The following is a 14,024-nucleotide window of genomic DNA, read 5'->3' as shown; positions in this document are numbered from 1 at the left end:
CCTTACACTTCTCTCCTAGCAGGCAGAATTTCACACCTATCTGGTGTAACACGTCCAACAATAAATGGGTCCACAATTCCCGTGTCTCAAATACCTCAATTCCAACTCTATTGTAGAAACTGGACCTCTTGGTCCTAAATCCCAAATCTCTGAAGGGAGAATCTGATTAGTCCAGTTTATGTCAATTGTCCATCAGTGGTCCAAACTAGTGTGGCCAAAGGGTAGGAAAGGAGGTCACATGACACAAACCTGGTGCTCAGGCTCACCTTTGTTGGTAAGGAAGTGGTGTTGCAGGAAGTTCAGGAGAAACATGATCTTTGATCTGAACAGAGACTCCGCACTGTCTGCTTTTCACAGAGAATGACTACTCCCAGTAGGCAAGGCCTCTCCCATATGTACAAAGTTGTGGCTTTATCCTCAAGCACCCCAAAGTGTAATCAAAGCTCCTTATGAAACCACTTTTATTTGGGGTGCCTGTATGGCTCAGTCAGTAGAGCATAAGACTCTTGGTCTTGGGGCTGTGAGTTCAAGCCCCACATTGGGCATAGAGCCTACTTAAAAAAAAAACAAAAAACTTATTTAATCCTAGCATTAATTTATCAAGAATTAAGCATATAGCTAAATAGATTCACTGGTGAATTCTACCAAACATTTCAGGAAGAAATTCTACCAGTTCTCTATAATCTCTTTCAAAAGATTGAAGTGGAGGGAATACTTCCTAAGTCATTCTATGAAGCCAGCATTACCTTAATACCAAACCCAGAAAAAAATCATAGAAAAAAAAAAACTATACAGCAATATCTCTCATGAACATAGATGTAAAAAACTTCAACAAAACATTAACAAATAAAATCCAACAGTGAATAAAAAGAATTATATGCCATGACCAAGTGGGATTTATTCCAGGTGTGCAAGGCTGATTCAATATTCAAAAATCAATTAAGGGGTACTTGGGTGGTTCAGTGGTTAAGCATCCAACTCGATTTTGGCTCAGATCGTGAAATCATGGTTCATGAGATTGAGCCCCATGTCAGGCTCTGTGCTGATGGCATAGACACTGCTTGAGATTCTCTCTCTCCCTCTCTCTCTGCCCCTCCTCTGCTTGAGCCCTCTCTTACTGTCTCTCAAAATAAATAAATAAACATTTTTAAAAAATCAATTGGTGTAATCTATCACATCAACAGAAGAAAAAAAAATCGTGTGATTATACCAATAGTTGTAGAAAAAAACATTTGACAAACTCAAACACCAAAATTCTTGGCAAGCTGGAAATAGAGGGGAACTTCCTCAGCTTGATTTTAAAAACCCTATAGCCAAAAATCACACACCAGAGGAGAGGGGCTCTGAAGGGTGGGCAAAATGGGTGAAGAGGATCAAGAGGTAGAAACTTCCAGTTATAAAATAAATAACTCGTGTGGAGGTTCCTCAGAAAATTAAAAATAGACCTATGTCCTATGACACAGCAATAGACCTGTGTCCTATGACACAGCAATAGCACTGCTAGGAATTTTTCCAAGGGATACAGGAGTACTGATGCATAGGGGCACTTGTACCCCAATGTTTATAGCAGCACTCTCAACAATAGCCAAATTATGAAAAGAGCCTAAATGTCCATCAACTGATGAATGGATAAAGAAATGGTGGTTTATATACACAATGGAATACTACGTGGCAATGAGAAAGAATGAAATATGGCCCTTTGTAGCAACGTGGATGGAACTGGAGAGTATTATGCTAAGTGAAATAAGCCATACAGAGAAAGACATACCATATGGTTTCACTCTTATGTGGATCCTGAGAAACGTAACAGAAACCCATGGGGGAGGGGAAGGAAAAAAAAAAGAAAAAGAGGTTAGAGTGGGAGAGAGCCAAAGCATAAGAGACTGTTAAAAACTGAGAACAAACTGAGGGTTGATGGGGGGTGGGAGGGAGGGCAGGGTGGGTGATGGGTATTGAGGAGGGCACCTTTTGGGATGAGCACTGGGTGTTGTATGGAAACCAATTTGACAATAAATTTAATATTAAAAAAAATAAAAAATAAAAAATAAATAAATAAATAAATAACTCATGGGAATGTAATGTACAGCACAGGAAATATAGACAATAATATTGTATTAAGTCTGTTATTAGACTTATTATGGTGATCATTTCATAGTATGTAAAAATGTCAAATCCCAAACTTGTATGCTTGAAAATAATATCATATTGTATGCCAATTATACTTCAGTTTTAAAAAAAGGATGAACCCTAATGTAAACTGTGGACTCCGGACGATAATGACATTTCAGTGTAAGTTCATTGATTGTAACAATGCTCTCTGGTGGGGGATGTTAATAGTAGGGGAGGTTGTAAGTGTGCTGGGGGAAAAGGGATATATGGAAACTTTGTACTTTTAGTTCAGTTTGCTATGAACATAAAACTATGTCAAAAAATTGAGTTTATTAATTTAAGCAATTGTACAAATTTAAACAAAAAGAATTAAGCACATATGTCACTACAGGGAGACAGGGTGGGCTGGGGGTGGTGCCCAGCAATTAGAAAGAAAGGGATGTAAAACAAGGAGGGAGGGAGAGGGGTAACACAAACATGGTGGACTGATGAGATGGCCCTTGCCCTGACCATTCCAACCCAAAAACTAAGTTATATGATGAAGACTTTATAATGTGACCCAAGATCAGAGAGGGTATGCTTGCTTTGAGCATAAGGTCCAAAAATTACATCTCATCCTAAACCCAGTCAGGACTCTTGGCAAGGGATTGACCCACACTGTGCAAGACGTGGTTGTTACAGATACTGTGTGTCATCAAGCAGGGGAAGAGGAAACCTGAAAGAACAAAAGCAAGGTGGCAAATGGGGGGCAAACCCACTCAAACCCAAAGTCCTTCCTCCCCTCATCCCATCCTCAGACATTAAACTTCTTCTGCTCTCACTGGGCAACAGCGGACGGGTGGGGGCTGGAGGACAGAATAAGTGTTGCAGACAATCCTGCCAAAGGTTGTGGAGATATCCAAGGCCTAAGAGAAGCTCCAGGGCTTGCTACAGAGAAGGAAACCCGCAGACTGGGAAAAAAGAGGAGGTGGGGACACTGGTTGAAGAGGAGGCATTCAAAGTAAGGTTGTCAGATTCAGAGAATGAAAGTACAGGAAGCCCAGTTAAATTTGAGTTTCAGAAAAACCACAAATACGTTTTTTAGTATAAGATGTCCCATGAAATGTTTGGGACACACATGTTTTAAAAAGCATTCATTGCTTATCTGAAATTCTTATGTAACTGGGTGTCCTATATTTTACCTGCAACCTGGCCAAAATGGCTGAGGCACTGGGGATGTAGAGAAAGGTTGTCATGAAAAAAGAAGGAGGTGTCTGTGTGGGAAGGAAAGGTCTCTTGGGGCATCTGACTGGCTCTGTCAGAAGAACTTGTGACTCTTGATCTCGGGGTTGTGAGTTTGAGCCCCATGCTGGGTATAGATACTATTTAAAAATAAAATCTTAAAAATAACAATTCAAAATTAAAAAGAAAAAAGAATTCTTGGTAAGTGGTGCCATTCAGATCAAGGACACAACTGCAAATTTTCATCAGCCCACTCTCCAGATCTGTGATTTAGATTCTGTCACTCATGCACCTGGAATAAAGAACTGAAGGGCCCTTCTTCAGGGTTCCAGGCATACGTTAGTTTGGCAGAGGGGAGGAAGCCTCCACCCCCATTCCCAGTGGGCGGCAGGCACTGGAACACCCTCAGTGGGCACTGGGCAACCTTAAAGGGCTTATAGCCAGACACACAGATCCCCTTGCCCATCCTTCCCTGCTCTCAAAGGAGCCTTCCAGAAACTCCTCATGGGCTTAAGGCAGGCAGCATCTAAAGACCAGCACAGGGGCACCTAGGTGGCTTAGTTGGTTAAGTGACCAACTTTGACTCAGGTCATGATCTCACAGTTCGTGGGTTCGAGCCCTTGTCAGGCTCTGTGCTGACAGCTTGGAGCCTGGAGCCTGCTTCAGATTCTGTGTCTCCCTCTCTCTTTGCCCCTTCCCTGCTCTCTCTCTCTCTCAAAAACAAATAAAACATTACAGCAAAAAAAAAAAAAAAAAAAAAGAGACCAGGATGGCAAATAATAGATAACAGGCATAATATACCAGTGTAAATATTTACCAAAAAATGATGCCCACTGATTTGAATTTGGGGCACACCCATGGGATCAGTTACCATTCACTGCTTTCCACTAACTGGTGGCCAGTCCCCCTTAACAGAGGTTGAAGGAAGGACTGGCTGTGGCAGGAGCTTCAGCTGAAGTCTCTCGTCAGAAGAGTCCCACCTCATGTTCTCACCATGGCCTTCTGATTTTGCTTTCTGAATTTGTGCTGAGCCACAGATGACTTCAAACAGGCTATCTTGTTTAGGTACACACCTACCTTTGTCTTCATGAAATATGTGGCCTTTTCACCTCATATACACACACCTTTGAGTCTTAAATAACTGGAGAATTTTCTCCAGGCTTTCTGGTTCTTTCTGGTTGGTAACATTACTTCTGCTAGTTCTGGTCAATACCAGTAATTCTCTCTCTCATGTGCGCGCGCACACACACACACACGCACACAAGCACAATTACACACTTTAACTCCCAAATGCTTCTAATTGGTATAGCCTATATTTTGCAAAATTTTTGATTTCCAATAACAGTAATCAGCACTGCATGTACATGTATGTCCTTATATGTGGATAGTTAAGATGAAATTATCCACTTTATCAGGTATCCCCAATTCAAATAACTCCACGGGTGCTTAGGTGGCTCAGTTGGTTAAGTATCCACCTTCAGCTCAGGTCATGATCTCACAGTTTGTGAGTTCAAGCCCCATGTCGGGCTCTGTGCTGACAGCTCAGAGCCTGGAACCTACTTCAGACTCTGTGTGCCTCTCTCTGCCCCTTGTGCTCAGTCTCTCTCTCTCTCTGTCTCTCTCTCTCTCGCAAGTATAAATAAACATTAAAAAAAAATAAGTGCAAAGCAAGAAAAGAAAAACTAAGAATTTGGTGTAGAGAGGAGCCAAGATGACGGAACAGCATGGAAGTTTTTTGTGTGTCTCGCGTCCATGAAACACAGCCAGACCAACACTAAACCATCCTACACACCTAGAAAACTGATTGGAGGATTAACATAACAATCTGCACAACCTGAACCACAGAATTCAGCAGGTATGTGGTCCGGAGAGGTGAACTTGGGGAGAGAGAAGCCGGAGGCGGGCAGGGAGCAGCCTTTGCAGGCGGAGAGAGGACGGAGACTGGGGTGGGGGAGAATATGGGAAAAGCACCCCTCCCCAAAAGCAGCTGGAGAGAAAGTGGAAAATTGGAAACAGCCACAGGGACTAAACTAAAAAGGGAGAAAGGAGAAAGGAGAGGGTTTAAATTCCATTAAGACTGTAAACAAGGGTAGCGCAAAGGCTGCAACTCCGCAGCTCGATACCTGGCAGTGCTCTGGTGGGAAGGGTGAATCCCCAGGAACAGAGTGGGGTCCGGGAGGTTCTCAGCCACATGGGGAAAAACGGTTCCACTGCTGGAAGGACATTTGGTAGAGACTGTTGAAGCCACATGGTCCCAGCAGACCCCAGAAAACGGCCACATTTGCTGGTGCTGGAACAAGGTCGTTAGATGTGAAGGCTCGTGCCAGATGTGTGTTGTGATTTTCCATAATCCCTGAAAGGCTGCTGCTACGCTAGCTCGCAAACTTTTTCTGGGGCGGCTAGCACCTGGCCGCAGTCTCTGGGCTTCAGCAGCAGCACGGTTTGGCGAACTTTCCTGGGTGCAGCCGGCGTTCGGCCGTTGCCTGGGGAGACCTTCCCGCAGAGGGGCGGAACGGGTCGAAGCCGCAGTCCTTCAGAATTAAGGGGCTGGGGAAAACAGCCTCATTTGAGACAAAACTCGGGAGAGAGGTACTGCCTGGGGCTTGGTCACGGACAGTAAAGAAGCGGGTAGTGGACAAAAGCTGAAGACAGAGGACGGGTGCGAGATTGCTGATCAGAGAGAACAGAGTTTCCATACTAGAGACTGATAGCTGAGTGACGCCATTTTCGCCACTCCCGTGCATGCGCGTACGCACCTATGAGCACTGCAACAATCCACCCCAGTAGGCTAGCAGCGCCATCTAGTGGAGAGCAGAGCTATTACACTGAGCCCCGCCCAACTGGGCCAACCTGGCTCTTCAAGAACACTACACCGTGTAGTCTCACCGCCTACTTAGTTTATGGACTATAAAGCACTATATAGTCTGACTTCTAAGGGAAAATGAAGTAATTTCAGTCCTATTTCAATCTGTTAGCAGGTCCATCTATTCAATTTTCTTTCTTTTTTTCTCTTTTGCACTATTCTTTTTCTTGAATACAGAAAGAGAAAAAAATTCACTTTTATTTTCAATTTTTATTAAAAATTTTTTATTTAAATTTTCTACTATATTTTTTACTTTTGTGTAAATTTTTTCAAATTCTATCTTACTTCCATCATTCTATTTTAGTCTACTTCAGTGTATTCACCTTTTCACATTTTCAAATGATTTCCTTATTTTTATTTTCTTTTTCTTTTTTCTCTTTTTTTCTTTTCTTTTTCTTGAATGCAGAAAGTGAAAAACTTCATTTTTACTTTCAATTTCTATTAAAAATATTTTTCTCTAATTTTTTTTACTATATTTTTTGCTTTTCTGTAAATTTTTTCAAATTCTATCTTACTCTCATCATCTCATTTTAGTCTACTTCAGTGTATTCATTTTTTAAAATTCTCAAATGATTTCCTTTTTTTTCTCCCCCCCTCTTTTTTTTCCCTAATCTGTCAAACCACTTTCAACACCCAGACCAAAACACACATAGGATCTAGCATCGTTTATTAGATTTGTGTGTGTGTGTGTGTGTGTGTGTGTTTAATTTTCATATTTTTTTAATTTTAATTTTTTTTAATTTTAATTTTTCCTCATTAATTCCTTTTCTTCCTTCAAAATTACAAAACGAAGGAATTCACCCCAAAAGAAAGAGCACAAAGAAACGACAGGCAGGGATTTAACCAACACAGATATAAGCAAGATGTCTGAACCAGAATTTAGAATCACGATAATAATAATACTAGCTGGAGTCAAAAATAGATTAGAATCCCTCTCTGCAGAGATAAAAGAAGTAAAAAATAGAATGAAATTAAAAATGCTATAACTGAGCTGCAATCACGGATGGATGCAGTGGCAGCAAGGATGGACAAGGCAGAACAGAGAATCAGCGATATAGAGGACAAACTTATAGAGAATAATGAAGCAGGAAAAAAAAGAGGGAGATTAAGGCAAAAGAGCACGATTTAAGAATTAGAGAAATCAGTGATCCATTAAAAAGGAACAACATCAGAATCATAGGGGTCCCAGAAGAGAGAGAAATAGGGGTAGAAGGGTTATGTGAGCAAATCATAGCCAAAAACTTTCCTAACCTGGGTAAAGACACAGACATCAAAATCCAGGAAGGACAGAGAACCCCCATTAGGTTCAACAAAAACCGACCATCAACAAGCATGTCATAGTCAAATTCACAAAATACTCAGGCAAGGAGAGAATCATGAAAGAAGCAATGGAAAAAAAAGTCCTTAACTTACAAGGGAAGACAGATCAGGTTTGCAGCAGACCTATCCACAGAAACTTGGCAGCCCAGAAAGGAGTGGCAGGATATATTAAATGTGCTGAATCAGAAAAATATGCAGCCAAGAATTCTTTATCCAGCAAGGCTGTCATTCAAAATAGAAGGAGAGATTAAAAGTTTCCCAGACAAAAACTAAAGGAGTTTCTGACCACTAAACCAGCCCTTCAAGAAATTTTAAGGGGGACTCTCTGAGGGGAGAAAAGATGGAAAAAAAAAATATATATATATATATATATATGAAAAGCAACAAAGATTAGAAAGGACCAGAGAACACCACCAGAAACTACAACTCTACAAGCATCAAAATGGCAATAAATTCATTCTTTCAGTACTCACTTTAAATGTCAATGGACTCAATGCTCCAATCAAAGGACATAGGGTAACAGAATGGATAAGAAAAAAAGATTCATCTATATGCTGTTTACAAGAGACCCACTTTAGACCTAAAGACACCTTCAGATTGAAAATAAGGGGATGGAGAACCATCTATCATGCTAATGGTCAACAAAAGAAAGCTGGTGTAGCCATATTTATATCAGACAATCTAGACTTTAAAATAAAGACTGTATCAAGAGATGCAAAAGGGCATTATATCATAATCAAGGGGTCTATCCACCAAGAAGACCTAACAATTATAAACATTTATGCGCCAAATGTGAGAGCACCCAAATATATAAATCAATTAATCACAAACATAAAGCAACTCATTGAAAGTAATACCATAATAGTAGGAGACTTCAACACCCCACTCACAGCAATGGACAGATCATCTAATCAAAAAATCAACAAGGAAACAATGGCTTGGAATGACACACTGGACCAGATGGACTTAACAGATATATTCAAAACATTTCATTCTAAAGCAGCAGAATATACATTCTTCTCCAGTGCACATGGAATGTTCTCCAGTATAGACCACATACTGGGAGCCCTAAGTAAGTACAAAGAGATCGAGATTATACCGTGCATATTTTCAGAGCACAACGCTATGAAACTCGAAATCAACCACAAGAAAAAATTTGGAAAGGTAACAAATACTTGGAGACTGAAGAACATCCTACTAAAGAATGAATGGGCTAACCAAGCAGTTAAAGAGGAAACTAAAAAGTATATGGAAGTCAATGAAAATGATAACACCACAACCCATAACCTCTGGGACACAACAAAGGCAGTCATAAGAGGAAAGTATATAGCAATCCAGGCTTTCCTAAAGAAGGAGAAAGATCTCAGATACACAACCTAACCTTACGCCTTAAGGAGCTGGAAAAAGAACAGCAAATAAAACCCAAAACCAGCAGAAGACAGGAAATAATAAAGATTAGAGCAGAAATTAATGCTATCGAAACAAAAAAAACCAAAAAACAAACAAAAAAAAAAAACAGTAGAACAGATCAATGAAACCAGAAGCTGGTTCTTTGAAAGAATTAACAAAATTGATAAACCACTAGCCAATTTGATCAAGAAGAAAAAGGAAATGACCCAAATAAATAAAATCAAGAATGAAAGAGGAGAGATCACAACCAACACAACAGAAATAAAAACAATAATAAGAGAATATTATGAGCAATTGTATGCCAATAAAATGGGTAATCTGGAAGAAATGGACAAGTTCCTAGAAACATATACACTACCAAAACTAAAACAGGAAGAAATAGAAAATTTGAACAGACCCATAACCAGTAAGGAAATCGAATTAGTAATCAAAAATCTGCCAAATAACAAGAGTCCAGGGCCAGATGGCTTTCCAGGGGAATTCTACCAAACATTTAAGGAAGAATTAACACCTATTCTCTTGAAACTGTTCCAAAAAATAGAAATGGAAAGAAAACTTCCAAACTCTTTCTATGAAGCCAGCATTACCTTGATTCCAAAACCAGACAGAGACCCCACTAAAAAGGAGAACTATAGACCAATTTCCCTGATGAACATGGATTCAAAAATCCTCAAAAAAAGATATTAGCCAACTGGATCCAACAATACATTAAAAAAATTATTCACCACGACCAAGTGGGATTTATACCTGGGATGCAGGGCTGGTTCAATATCCACAGAACAATTAACGTGATTCGTCACATCAATAAAAGAAAGGACAAGAACTATATGATCCTCTCAATAGATGCAGAGAAAGCATTTGACAAAATACAGCATCCTTTCTTGATAAAAACCCTCAAGAAAGTAAGAATAGAAGGATCATACCTCGAGATCATAAAAGCCATATATGAATGACCCAATGCTAATATCATCCTCAATGGGGAAAAACTGAGAGCTTTCCAGCTAAGGTCAGGAACAAGACAGGGATGTTCACTCTCTCCGCTGTTATTCAACATAGTATTAGAAATCTTAGCCTCTGCAATCAGAAAACACAAAGAAATAAAAGGCATCCAAATTGGCCAGGAGGAGGTCAAACTTTCACTCTTCACAGATGACATGATACTCTATATGGAAAACCCAAAAGATTCCACCAAAAAACTGCTAGAGCTGATTCATGAGTTCAGCAAAGTTGCAGGATATAAAATCAATGCACAGAAATCGGTTGCATTCCTATACACCAACAATGAAGCGACAGAAAGAGAAATCAAGGAATCGATCCCATTTACAGTTGCACAAAAAACCATAAAATACCTAGGAATAAATCTAACCAAAGAGGTGAAAAATCTGTACACTCAAAACTATAGAAAGCTTATGAAAGAAATTGAAGAAGACACAAAAAAATGGGAAAAGATTCCATGCTCCTGGATAGGAAGAAAAAATATTGTTAAAATCTCAATACTACCCAAAGCAATCTACATATTCAATGCAATCTCTATCAAAGTAACACCAGCATTCTTCACAGAGCTAAAACAAATAATCCTAAAATTTGTATGGAACCATAAAAGACCCCGAATAGCCAAAGCAATCTTGAAAAAGAAAACCAAAGCAGGAGGCATTACAATCCCAGACTTCAAGCTATACTACAAAGCTGTAATCATCAAGACAGTATGGTACTGGCACAGGAACAGACACTCAAATCAATGGAACAGAATAGAGAACCCAGAAATGGACTCACAAACGTATGGCAAACTAATCTTTGACAAAGCACAGAATATCCAAAGGAAAGAATATCCAATGAAATAAAGACAGTCTCTTCAGCAAGTGGTGCTGGGAAAACTGGACAGAAACATGCAGAAAAATGAACCTGGACCACTTTCTTACACCATACACAAAAAGAAACTCAAAATGGATGAAAGACCTCGATGTAAGACAGGAAGCCATCAAAATCCTTGAGGAGAAAGCAGGCAAAAACCTCTTTGATCTTGCCCACAGCAACTTCTTACTCAACATGTCTCTGGAGGCAAAGGAAACAAAAGCAAAAATGAACGACTGGGACCTCATCACAATGAAAAGCTTCTGCACAGCAAAGGAAACAATCAGCAAAACTAAAAGGCAACTGACAGAATGGGAGAAGATATTTGCAAATGACATATCAGATAAAGGGTTAGTATCCAAAATCTATAAAGAACTTATCAAACTCAACACCCAAGAAACAAATAATCCAGTGAAGAAATGGGCAAAAGATATGAATAGACACTTCTCCAAGGAAGACATTCAGATGGCCAACCGACACATGAAAAAATGCTCAACATCACTCATCATCAGGGAAATACAAATCAAAACCACAATGAGATACTACCTCACACCTGTCAGAATGGCTAACATTAACAACTCAGCCAACAGCAGATGTTGGCGAGGATGCAGAGAAAGAGGATCTCTTTTGCATTGTTGGTGGGAATGCAAGCTGGTGCAGCCACTCTGGAAAACAGTATGGAGGTTCCTCAAAAAACTAAAAATAAAACTACCCTATGACCCAACAATTGCACTACTAGGCATTTATCCAAGGGATACAGGCATGCTGTTTCGAAGGGACACATGAACCCCCACGTTTATAGCAGCATTATCGACAATAGCCAAAGTATGGAAAGAGCCCAAATGTCCATCGATGGATGAATGGATAAAGCAGACGTGGTATATATATACAACAGAGTATTACTCAGCAATCAAAAAGAATGAAATCTTGCCATTTGCAACTATGTGAACGGAACTGGAGGGTATTATGCTAAATGAAATTAGTCAGAGAAAGACAGATATCATACGACTTCATTCATATGAGGAATTTAAGAGACAAAACAGATGAACATAAGGGAAGGGAAACAAAAATAATATAAAAAACAGGGAAGGGGACAAAACAGAAGAGACTCAAAGATATGGAGAACAATCTGAGGGATACAGGAGGGGTTGTGGGAGGGGGGATGGGCTGAATGGGTAAGGGGCACCAAGGAGTCTACTCCTGAAATCATTGTTTCACTATATGCTAACTAATTTTAAAAAATCAAAAAGTTAATAAAAAAAATTAAAATGAGTAATAGATACTTAAAAAAAAGAATTGGGTGTATAAAACTGCAGTGTTATATATTTATGCCTAGTTATAGTACAGCTTAATAATAATTATATCATTGTATTTATATTTTGTTTAACTTCAGCACTAAATGCCATTTTTCTCAACTTTCAGAGCCCACATTTCATGGCCACCTGCTCACGGGGCCCATCATCTCAGTTATTCAGCAAACAGTCCAGTGCCCTCCATGTACAGGGCTCTGTGCTGGGTTTTGTGGCTACAGAGATGAATACTACATTACAGTTGTCATGAAGCACATATAACTTAACAACCTTGTAAGTAAATGAAGCATGATGTAGCATGGTAAGTGTTATAACAGAAACATAAAAAGACTAAGAAACTAGCTCTTCTTTAGGGAATTTGGGGAAAGCTACCACAAGGAGGCACTGAATGAACCAGGCTTCTAGGCATGAATAGAAGTTTTCCAGACCGAAGGGACCAGAAGAGAGGACAACATTCTAGGGAACAAGAATCATGATGTGCAAAGTCTCTGGATGAAAGCAGGTGTGACTGGGAAGTAGTAAGTTTCTTGTGGAAGGAACACAGGACACCGAGCTGGGTAAGTTCTCCATATCACAAAGACCCTTGCACACAAAGCTGGGAGCTTGATTCCTTTGGTAGAAACAGGACTAGCTTTGACTTTGGAGAGGGAACCTCTAAAGAGAGTATGAAAGGTAAACACTATTATTAACCAAATGACTATACCGGGATAGCTTATTTGTGTTTTGTTTTGTATTTTGCCTTTATTGGCTGTTATAACACAGCCTGTTCATTACATTGGCCTGTAATGAACACATTTATTTATTGGGCTTTGCACAGATTCTTAGTTATTTCCTCAAGAACCCCTTCGGAATGAAACTAGTTAAAGGGATGCACGTTTTTAAGGCCTTAGCTAGTCAAATTGTCCTCCAGAAAGGCTGTCCCAACTTCATTCACACAAGCAGTGTTTAAGAGTGTTCTTTCCCCTCTCACACCCTCATCAACATAGAAATTATAATTTTTATAATTCTTTACTTATTGATACACAGTTAGCATATCTCATTGTATCAATTTACTTCTTCTTTTTTTTTTTTTTTTTTTTTTTTGCCGGTGAAGTTTCTTTCTCATGGAAAAGAGGCCCTAATATTCCTGCTTTTGGAAGGGATTTATACTCCTACTTTCCTGTTGGTATATATGCTTTTTTATTGCCTTGTAAGAGCTCTTTGTGTATTAAGGAGATTCTGGTTTTGCCATATATGCCATATATGGTAAATAAATTCTTTCAGTTTATTATGTCTGTACATGTCTGCCCTCCCCTACTAACTTTAGCCCCTGTGGGAAGAGACATCTTTGAATCCCCCACAGCACACAACATGGTCTCTCTTCTGTTGTCCGTGCTCATCAAATATGCTGGGAAGAATGTTTCCATTATTTTTGTCCAACCTACTTTATAAAACTCATTCTGCCCCACTCTGCAAGAGAAAGGGGATCAGTTGAATAGGCACACTCCCCTTATTCACAAGAATATCCAAAGTTGTCTTATTTCCTTCATTCATTTAACAAATATTTACTGAGAATCTTTTATGTGCCAGGCACTGTCCTAGATGCTGGGTATACTGGAGTGAACAAACTCTTACATTCTAGTTGAGGGAGACAGATAGTAAACAAGACAAAGAAATAAAATATGTATTATGTTAGGTTGTAATCAACGTCATGAAGAAAATCAAAGCAGAGGGGGTGGTCAGGCAGACCCACTGCGAGGGTGGAAGGGGTGGAAGTGTTAGCCAAGTGGATATCTGCAGGAGAAGCATACTAAGCAGACTGAGCAATTCATGCAAATGTCCCCAGGCAGGAGCGTGCATTCAAGGCCTGATGCATTCATAGAACAGCAAGGTCAGTGTTGCTAGAGTGCAGTTTGCAAGTTCAAGAGGCTGGTGGAGGGGCACAGATTGCATACAGCTTT

The 14,024-nt window shown here is 39.7% G+C and overlaps 1 protein-coding gene across 1 annotated transcript in view; it reads right to left on the bottom strand.

Annotated features, from left to right (window-relative positions):
• The window catches only part of MUC20 (mucin 20, cell surface associated), a 58,556-nt gene that overhangs the window by 34,327 nt on the left and 10,205 nt on the right, over positions 1-14,024 (bottom strand). The gene's annotated exons all lie outside the window — the stretch shown is intronic.

This window comes from Panthera uncia, chromosome C2 (assembly GCF_023721935.1).
Source record: "Panthera uncia isolate 11264 chromosome C2, Puncia_PCG_1.0, whole genome shotgun sequence".
NCBI lineage: Eukaryota > Metazoa > Chordata > Mammalia > Carnivora > Felidae > Panthera > Panthera uncia.
Note: the sequence above shows the minus strand (reverse complement) of the source record. Positions and strands in the feature narration are given on the sequence as shown.